The sequence below is a fragment of the Mustela nivalis genome, assembly GCF_964662115.1.
Source record: "Mustela nivalis genome assembly, chromosome: 4".
Classification (NCBI taxonomy): Eukaryota; Metazoa; Chordata; class Mammalia; order Carnivora; family Mustelidae; genus Mustela; species Mustela nivalis.
Window position 1 is genome coordinate 91,465,001 of NC_139023.1, and position 10,718 is coordinate 91,475,718.

At 35.4% G+C, this 10,718-nt stretch overlaps 1 long non-coding RNA gene across 1 annotated transcript in view; it reads right to left on the reverse strand.

Moving 5' to 3' along the window:
* The window catches only part of LOC309862956, a 58,162-nt gene extending 51,676 nt beyond the window's left edge, over positions 1-6,486 (reverse strand). The window contains exon 1 of the long non-coding RNA XR_014310814.1: positions 6,325-6,486. This is a non-coding gene — a long non-coding RNA (uncharacterized lncRNA). The remainder of the gene's footprint in view (positions 1-6,324) is intronic.
* Between the last annotated feature and the right edge of the window lie 4,232 nt (positions 6,487-10,718).

Genomic DNA, 10,718 nt, shown 5'->3' on the forward strand with positions numbered 1-10,718 from the left:
TCATTCTGAGGAAATATTTTCCAGGATAACCAAGACCACATATTTTAGAGGAAAGCATTGTGCTGACGTAATATAGCCTAACTTTCAATATTCTTCTACAGAGAAAATCTTTTCTTTATCCCACTATTGATTTTATAAAGAAAAGCAATATACTTGAGGCCATGCTCAAAACTGTTATTCTATCTGAATAATGAATAAAAATATTTATTTTTTTTAAAAATATGTTCCTTCCAATTGACTCTTGAAGAATAAATTCTAGACTTTTAATCACCTTTTGTCATTACACATATGAATATACCTGATAGAATATAAAAGTTTGAGAAATGGGGCAATTATTTAATTGCAGACCTATTTATCTTTATTAAAGCAATTAAACCAAAATCTCTGAACATACCCTGTATGACTTAGGTATGTGACAGAACTACCCTGAATATTACTTTGTATCTTTGAAAGTCACTTAATATATGCTGACTTTTTTCTTGGCTAAAGTAAGTAGAAGCACTTTCAAACTACAGACTGAAATTTAAAATGATCAATATACTTATAAAACAGTATCAATCTGTTTTTATTTTCATTCCTTCTGTAATAAATTAATAATGTCAAGATGCTAACGGAAGTTGACATTCTGGAGGGGGAAAAAAAAGCTTTAAATTTTAATATGCTGCCAGATAGTGACAATAAAAATTTGCTTTCCAAAGCAATAAGCATTTTTTAGAAACACAGTGTATCCTGTTCATCTGAATCTCAACCTTTCAGTGTGTCACCTTGTGTAACACCCATTTAGTAGGCCATATTACCTATATCAAGCCAGCTCTACCTTGATGGGGAATATGTGATTACATTAGTAAATTCCATGAGCTTAAGGCCATTGTCTGAAAGTTTATGCAAATGACTTTCTTAATCAGAAGCATTTCTTAATCAGAATCAGTGTTGGTTAACATGATAATCAAAATGTTATGTGCAGCATGCATACTTGAGAAGTGTTGTCTTCAATTTTCTGAGAGAATTCTGATGATTAGAGTTTTTAATAATATTCACTGAAAATCAAAGTCATAATTTTATTCTTTTCTTCATTCCTTTACAACAAATTTGCTATAACTTGTGGAGTAAGATTAGACAACTTGCATAAGAGTCCATTCTTTAAAATAATGGGATGTTGGGGCGCCTGGGTGGCTCAGTGGATTAAGCCGCTGCCTTCGGCTCAGGTCATGATCTCAGGGTCCTGGGATCGGGTCCCACATCGAGCTCTCTGCTCGGCAGGGAGCTTGCTTCCCTCTCTCTCTCTCTCTGGCTGCCTCTCTGTCTACTTGTGATTTCTCTCTGTCAAATAAATAAATCTTTAAAAAAAAAATAATGGGATGTTAAATTTATGAAAACTCAGAGGCTGTGGAATAAAACACTGGACTCACTGGACTATGAATCTATAAATAGCCACAAAGTAAACAAGGAGTAAAGATATACTACTCTTAACGGTTTAGGAAAAAAGTCCTTGCTTAAAGCTAGAATAAAAATACATTCAAATACAAAAGACCAGTTTCATGAAATGCCTAAGGTCAAATACAATGGTACTGCTCTGAAGATACCTGCATCAGAAAGAAATTGATCAAAACATAACAGTGAAAATCATGAAGAAGCTTAGTATATTGATATGAGGTTAATCCTTTTTTTAAAAAATTTAAAAAAATTTTTCTTTTGATGGCAGTAAAATGTTATATGGCACTATTTTGTCCTGGAGGACTCTAATCTTGAAACATTTTATTTTTAAAAGAGGAAAAGGAACAAAACAGCTATCAGAATCATATGTTCTTCTTTCATAGAAAATAGACAGTAAGTCATTAATCATACAGTCCTAATCTTAGACTATTGCTTGCAATCATGGAAATTAAGAAAGAAGAGAATAAGGAAAAAGAGGAAAGGCTGAAAGGAGGATTTTAAGAGAAGGAGAAAGGGGATGAGGGAAAGGGGAGCAAGGATTGAGAGTGACAGAGAGAAGATGGAAGAAAAGAAAAAGCAAGAAATGGATGTATCCTGTACTCCTGATTCACCTTGATGGACATTTGGAAGAGGATACACTTTGGCAGCAGAATGTGTTTTTCACTTTTTTTCCTGGATGTTTTAAACACAATCTTTATTTAGGTGTGCTGATTGTCTTTTTTTTTTTCTTTTCCTCTCACGTGGTTAGTAACTCTAAATTGATATTCTATCAGGGTTATTTTTCACTGGAGTTCCTACCATCCTGAATTGTTCAGACAAGATGTTGAGCTTCCTTTGGCCAGCATCTGAGGTTTCACTTATTCTGGACTGACACTGTGTTAACCTTTTGGATTTGTGTTCTGCCATGACATTGGTAAAATTTTATTTAGTGACCTCAAAAAGTCCTGATCTCTGGTACCTGTGAGGGTGTCCTTATTTGGAAATAGTGTCTTTGCAGGTGTAATTAAGAATCTCAGAAGAGATCATCTTGAATTTAGGATGGTCCATAAATCCAATGACCCACATGCTATGAGAGACAGATTTCAGACACAGAGAATTTACTGTAAGGATGGAGACTGATTAGAGTGGTATGTCTATTAGCCAAGACTTGTCGAACATCCACCAGCAGCTGCAAGAAAGGTGTGCAATAGATTCTGCTTCAGAACCTGCAGCAGGAGCCGACATCTTGTTTGGGATTTCTGGTTTTCAGAACGGTGTGAGAATAAATTTTGGTTGCTGTAAGCCACTAAGTTTGTAGTATTGTATTACCACAGCCCTAAGAAACAAATAAAGCAGCATTATTTAAGACCCCATACAACTCGTGGGGCAAGATTAAAGTGCAGATGGATCCTTGATGATTCTTTGTCCATCCACACCCCTGTCAGACTGCTATCCCTCTGTCACTTCACAGTGCTGACATTTAGTAATTATTTAATTTTGCGTGGTCATTAAAATTGGGCTTTAAGGGCAATATTTGTTTTTTAAAGTCATGATTTTTTTTTTTTTCTATTTTAGCTCCCACTGACAACCTTGTTTTTTCTGAGTATCTATTTTGATTGTGGAGGTTGTAAATTTCCTTATCTCACTTTAGAGCTCAATTTTTTTGTTTGTTCGTTTGCTTGTTTGTTTAAGTCACACTTTTTCAGGGCACCTGGGTGGCTCAGTCAGTTAAGTGTCAACTCTTGATTTCAGCTCAGGTCATGATCTCAGGGTTGTGAGAGCCAACTCTGAACTGACTTCTGTGCTGGGTGTGGAACCTGCTTAAGATTCTCTTTCTCCCTCTCCCTCTGCCCCAACCATACCCCACTCTCATTCTCTCTAAATAAGTAAATTTCACATGTTTCATATATATTAAATATATTATATAATGTATATACATATATAGAAATAAATGTGGGGAGTGCCTGAATGGCTTAGTAGATTTAAGTGTCTGACTCTTGGTTTCAGCTTAGGTCATGATTTCAGGGTAGTGGGATTGAACCCCTCATCAGGCTCCCCACTCAGTGGGGAGTCTGCTCAAAGATTCTCTCCCTCTGCTCCTCCCTCAATTCATGCTCTTTTTATCTCTCTCAAATAAATAAATCTTAAAAAAGAAATATATATTATATATATCTAATATATATTTATATTTAATATATATCTAATATATTTATAAATTTATATATTATATATTTATATATGTGTATATATATCATATATGAATAATATATCATATATATCATATATATGAGAGAGATATGTCATATATATGAGAGAGAGAGACCGAGAAAGATGGAGAAAGAAAGTTGTAGGGTTATGTATTATGCATGTGTTATGTATGTGTTATAGGGATCTTTTCATACTGATTTAATTGTTATGGAGGAAAAGCCTTTTAAAACTGAAATTAGGTAAAATGGACTCATATTTTATAGAGAACTGGACTGATTTCCAAAGATTCCTTTACTTAGCTAAATATAATTTTGGTTCTATTTAATCACTCACAAATTATGTAAAATTAGAGAATGGTTCTAGGAATTTTTTTTTAAGATTTTATATATTTATTTGACAGACAGAGATCACAAGTAGGCAAAGAGGCAGGCAGAGAGAGAGGAAGGGAAACCGATGTGGGGCTCGATCTCAGGACCCTGGGATCATGACCTGAGCTGAAGGCAGAGGCTTAACCCACTCAGCCACCCAGGCTCCCGGATTCTAGGAATATTTGAAGAGTCACTTTTGTAATCCAATTAACAACAGTTTTAGAAAATGTTAAGAATTGTGGATCTGTTGGATATCCTCATGGATGAGAAGATACAATATTGTTAAAATGTCCGTACTACCCAAAGCAACTTACAGATCCAGTGCAGTCCCCATCAAAATCTGATTGGAGTTCAAAGTTTCACACTGTCTGATTTCAATACATATTCCAAAAATATAATAATCAACGCATGTAGTACTAGGGTAAAGATGGACACATAGACCAATAGAACAGAGGAGAGAGCCTGGAAATAAACCCTTGGATGTAAAGTCAATTGGTCTTTGACAAAGATGTGAGACCAGTCAATGGGAAGGGACAGTGTCTTCAAAGAATGGTGTTGAGAAAAATCGATATCCATAAGAAATATCCTTGCCTTACACTAAACATAAGACTGAAAACTATAAAAGTCCTAGAAGAAAACATAGGGAAAAGACTTCCTGATATTGGATTTGGCAATGATTTCTGGTATATGATGTCAGAATATAGGCAACAAAAGCAAAAATAGACAAATGGGACATCAAACTCAAAATATCCTTTGTACAAAAATAATAAAGTGACAAGGCAATCTACAGAAATGGGAGCAAATACTTAATCATGTACTAAGAGTGAATATCTGGGCTGCGTAAATAACTCCTACAGCTTGACAACAACAACAAGAACACATAATCCAATTTAAAAATAAGCAAGACTTGAATAGCTATTTCTTCAAAGCAGACATACAAATGACCATCAATCATATGTAAAGATGTTCAATGAAGTAATCTTTAGAAAAATACAAATAAAGACCACAATGTGATATCATCTCAGAATCATTAGGAAGCCAATGTAAAAACAATAAACCAAAACCAACCAAACAGAAAAAAACGCAGAAAATAGCAAGTATTGGTGAGGATGTGGAGAAACTGGAATACTTGTGCACTTCAGGTGGGACTGTAAAATGGGGCAGCTGCTAAGGAAAACAATAGGGAAGTTCCTCAAAAAATTAAAAATGCAATCATTGGGGTACCTGGATGGCTCAGTGGGTTAAGCCTCTGCCTTCGGCTCAGGTCATGATCTCAAAGTCCTGGGATCAAACCCTGGGTGCATGGGGCTCTCTGATTGTCAGGGAGCCTGCTTCCCGTCCCTCCCAACCCCTGCCTGCCTCTCTGCCCACTTGTGATCTCTCTCTCCATCTGTGTCAAATAAATAAATACAATATTTTTTTAAAAGTACAATCACTATATAATCTAGCAATCCTACTTCTGAGGAAATACCTGGAATAATTGAAAACAGTACCTTGAACAGCTATTTGCATAAAATGCTTATTGCAACTGTACTCACGATAGCCAAAAGGTAGAAGTAACCCAAATGTCCATGGATGAGTGAATAAAGAATGCAGTCCAAACATACAATGGAAAATGACACATCCTTATTAAAAAAAAAAAAAAAAGCCTGCCATATGCTACAATATGAACAAAACTCAACAGTATGCTAATTGAAATAAGCCAGTCATAAAAAGAAAAATATTGTATGGTTCTAGTACATGTCAAACTCATAGAAGCAGAAAGTAGAATGGTGGTTGTCAGGGGCTGGGGCCAGGGGTGAGGTGGGGACAGAAATGAGGAGTTGTTCAACAGGTATTGAGTTTCAGTTTCACAAGATGAAAATTTCTAGTGACATGCTGCATAACAATGTGAATAAAGTTAACGCTTCTAAACAATATACTTAAAAATGGTGCAGGCTGTAATTTTCAAAACTAAAAAATTAAAAATAAATAGGTAGGTAAATCTAGTACCTTATCAACCCTCTAATACAAACAGATCAAGAAGAAGAAGAAGAAGAAGAAGAAGAAGAAGAAGAAGAAGAAGAAGAAGAAGAAGAAGAAGAAGAAGAAGGAGAAGAAGAAGAAGAAGAAGAAGAAGAAGAAGGAGAAGAAGAAGAATTATTATGGATACTTGGATAATATATTAATATCAATTCAAATTAAATTATTTTCAATGACACAAGTCATCAGATAGTCTAAAGAAAACAGAGTGGAGCACACACTGAAGCAATGTGAACTGGTTCATCTGAAAATCTTACATTTCATACACCAGTAACCTGATACTTGACTAGATAGAGAAGCAAAAACCACTTACTCTGCGGCCAGCCCATAAACTCAGCATCGGATGCAGTTTTATATTAAACACGGTTCTCTGTTGCTGCATCCAGCCTTCCTCCTGCGATGTGTGTCAACATTCCTACCCTGTGCCAGCTCTCGAGTACTGGCCTCATCCACCGTGTCTCTAAGTCATAGCACTTTGCCGCACAGCCAAGCCTTGCATTTATGCACAGCGCAGAATGTACTGGGCAGCTTGCCTAGCATATGCTGTGTTCTTGCCTTTTTTAAAAGATGTAGCACAGAAACATTGCAGGTCCTTTCCTTCATCAACATCCTTTATGTTTATGAACGACACTTTATCTCTTCTCTCCCAACCTTGTGAAACGTACCTGCTTTAGTAACAGGGAGCCTATGATGATGATTATGATTATGATTATGATTATGCCATCCTCTGACGACAGGTTGTAGGAGTGCTGAGACACTGACTAGAATTTGACTCCTTTTAAAAATTTGGATCTGAATGGGCTCAAGAAGGCATTTTGCTTGTCAGAATCTTCAGGCTCAGAGTCTGAACCCAAGAACAAGGATTACTATCACCTTCTGCAGAACAAACAGGCATCCAGAATGTGCATTTCTTATATTTTGATGACTCTACTAGCACCTTATTCTGTTATCAGAATGGGATGCACACCAGTTACGTGAGAAACTGCTTCTCAAGTTTGTGTAGCTAGTGTTTAGGCACTATTTAAGGATTTTTATACTGGTCACGTTTGTTTCAGAAACATTTTAAAAGTGAAAGACTTTATTGTTAACTACATGTAAAAGGTAATACTTCAGTGTATCATTTAGGACATCTCAAATATCATTTTGATAAAAAGCAGTATAAATAGCAATACTGTATCAAGGATATCTATTTTTGACATATTTACATTGCTATTGAGAATTATATAGATCAGATTTCCATAATTTTATTCTCAGTGAGAAATTATTTTATATTTGCTTAGGTTCTACCCATGTCCCAGACCACAGCGCACTTTCCCCCTGTAGCTCTCTATTTTGCCTGATTCAAGCTAGACTGAACATGTCAGAATGTATGAATCCCAGGAAGAAGGACAACTGACGTCAAACTCTTCAACAGGTCTCAAGGGAACTATCTTAACCTTTGTTTCCAAAGTTAAGGGCGTGTTTAGTTATTAAACAACAGATTTTGAGAATGGGTTCTACTTTTTTGGTGTTGTTAATGTTGGCTATCTCAGATCCTAACCTCAACATCAAAATGTAGTATCAGTAGGAGCAAAATATTCTAGGAACCAACAGATTTTCAACAAAGTACTGCCAACACCACCCACCTAATAACTGGGGCTCAGTGAGAAATGAAAGCAGGGGGCAGCTTGTTCAAAATGCAGAAAAAGATGTCATTAAACGTACCAACACATAAAGGTTTTTCCATTTTTTTTCTGCAGTGTCTCTCTGACTTCTCAGTGTTTTTATTTGCTATTTAATGCCAAAGTAAGGGAAAAATAATACTTTAAGGTATGAACGTGAATTTTACTGTTTATTATTATCTTGTACAATGACAGTTTTAACTGTAATGTAAGAGCATTTTACTCATATACAGAATCCCCCAAATCACACAGCTCATACCTCATAGCTTGCAGATGTATGTGTATCCCATTCTTACCAGGACAGTAAACACTACAGACCCAACTGAAATGTTTTTGTTTTAGTTCTTTATTCATGCACAGTCAACCAACACCTTTTGCTTTTGGCTTATGATGAGGAAGAAATGAAAGGAAACAGAGTTACCATTGTCCTTCATTTCCCTTTTCTTCTTCAAGGACATTTAAGTGGTTGGTTAAAAGAGCAAAGTAATTTACGAGTAAGGTAGAATACCTCAGGGTTCCTTGTTGTTGGCATTTCTTAGAACACTATTGCCTTCTTCAAGTAAAACCAAGATCTGTTTCAGGTGAAAAACCTAGCCTCCCTGCGCTGTTGGTACCCACACATAGTACTTAGGAACTGAGTCTCACTGAACTCCTTTCCTACGGATTACTGGCTCACCAGTTTTCTGAGCTCATGCAGCCTCCTGAGGGCATGCCCCAGTGAGTGTATCTCCTCTGCTCACACACCTGTTCTACTATCTTACTAAGTTTAATAATAGAAATTATTAGATAAAAGGTTTAATAATTGTAAGACAGTGACAGCAGAGCTTTAAACCAGACATGCCCCAACACGCCCCAACTCAGTGTACGGTCCATTGCACTTAGATATCTACTGGTCACATGCTTGTGAATTCAATTCTCAATGCTGTATTAGTATTCAGCAGTAATTTTATTTTGCAATCACTGCAGCATATGATTTTGTCAATAAAAATTAGTAATAAGTCAAAATTTATTTTGACAATAATGTATAAATTTATCTATAATAAATTTATTATTTACAATAAATTTATGCAATAAATTATAAATAAATAAAATAAAATTTTATTTTGACAATAAAAATTAATGGTACTCCTTGTTAACAGCTCACTGTATACAAATCAGGGAAACTTGGGCAAAACATTAACAGGTAGTTATAAAATAATATAAGTTCTGCCCCTAGCCCTGAGCCTGGCAGGCAGTAGGCACTCAAAATTAGTTATTTCAGAATTTTATTATTTAATTGAATTTTCCCTTATTATTTTCTCTTATTATTTTTAAATTTTTCCCTTATTATTTTTGAATTATTTCATGTTTTTTAAAATAATCTCTTTTAAGCAATAACATATTAGAGAAAGACATATGCCCTGAATATCAATAATTACTTCTTTTCTTAAAATAGGAAGGATTCATTATATTTCTAGTTTAGTAATAGACTTCATTTTAATTAATTGTTTTTCTTTTGATTGCAGAATGCTGCTTATTTTACAATCTTAAAATTACTAATTTACATATATAATTTTTTTTTCTTTTGCATGTTTTTTCTGTCTTCTGAGATAAACCCTAGCTTTAGGAGAAGCTTACAAATTGTCATTGGAAGATACCTCTAACCCTAAACTCTTCTACAAATCCTGTTGACATCGACCAGACATACCCAGTATGGAGACTGGTCATGGAGATCCCTACCCAGCCTTTGGGTGCGTATGGATCTCCATTCCTGGTGTATGTAACTATCTCAAATGCCCCTGGTTTTGAGATCTCCATGTTTGGGGTTCTTCTTGTCCAAAATTCAGGAATTTTAGATCAATTTTTCAGGTTTTCTAAGCCTTTTTATTTAACTGAGGCATAAAAAAACATTTTAATTTTCTGCATACCATAACCAGATCATGAAAACCAGAAAGTCTTATCCTAGGCCTTCCTGCCATCTATCCAAGCCATTCTACCTCTCCTGCAGCCACTGTGCTGATACTCGATGTTTTTCAAAGCTCTTGTCTTCCAGATTTCCTAATGGGAAGCAAATTCTCATTAGAATTCTCCTGATGGCAATCACATATTCCCAAGTTTTGCAGGAAAGAGTAAGGGATGGTCACTGAGAACTTATTCAAAGAGAAGGATCTTCTCTCTACTCTTATGCCAACTAAATTACTGCCTGAAATTCCACTCCCTGCAAAAAGGACTTTCAATTTCTAATAGGAGATAAAATGTTCTTGTGGCATTTTGATCATTCATCTTATTTTATGGTATTTAGGAGTATCTTGAAGTTTAGAAAGTAGACTGCCCCCCCCTCCAAAGTTTTTGCAATGGACCAACACCATGCTATTGTGTAAAGTCTTTTTACAAGGTTTTTTTGTTTTGTTTTGTTTTGTTTGTTTGTTTGTTAATTCAAATATAAACTAATTTTTTTTTCCTTTGCTGGGTTTTATCATTCCTATAAAGCATTTAATGCTTCTCATTTGGGCCTTTTAGGAAGTGAAAAATAGTGAACTCCATTTACAAGTGTGAATTATAAAAAAAATCGTAAAAAATATCGTAAAAAAAAAAATCCTTTTTTTTTTTTTTTTAAAGATTTGTTTATTTGGGTGGGAGTAATGAGAGAGAGGGAAGAGAGAATCCCAAGCAGACTACACACTGACCATGAACCCTGATGAAGGGCTCAAGCCCATGACCCTGAGATCATGACCTGAGCCAAAATCAAGTCAGATGCTTAACCGAATGCACTACCGAGGTGTCCCAATCTTTTCCACTATTTTGAGCATTGACCAAGACAGCTGTAATATTTCCATCAGCTTAACTAAACTTTGGATAGATTTGTTCCTGACTACAGGTCCCTGACCCTCCCTTTTCTTAGGGCTTTTACTTTGAGAAAACATGTGATTGCTCATTCTTTCTCTTTTCCTTTTAAATGTATATAAATCTTCTCTCCAGTGTTATAACTCATGACTGAATTTCTCAAGGATCTGAAAATCATCTCTTTGAAATGTAAATGTTAAAGGGCATAGCATCCCTATCTGCC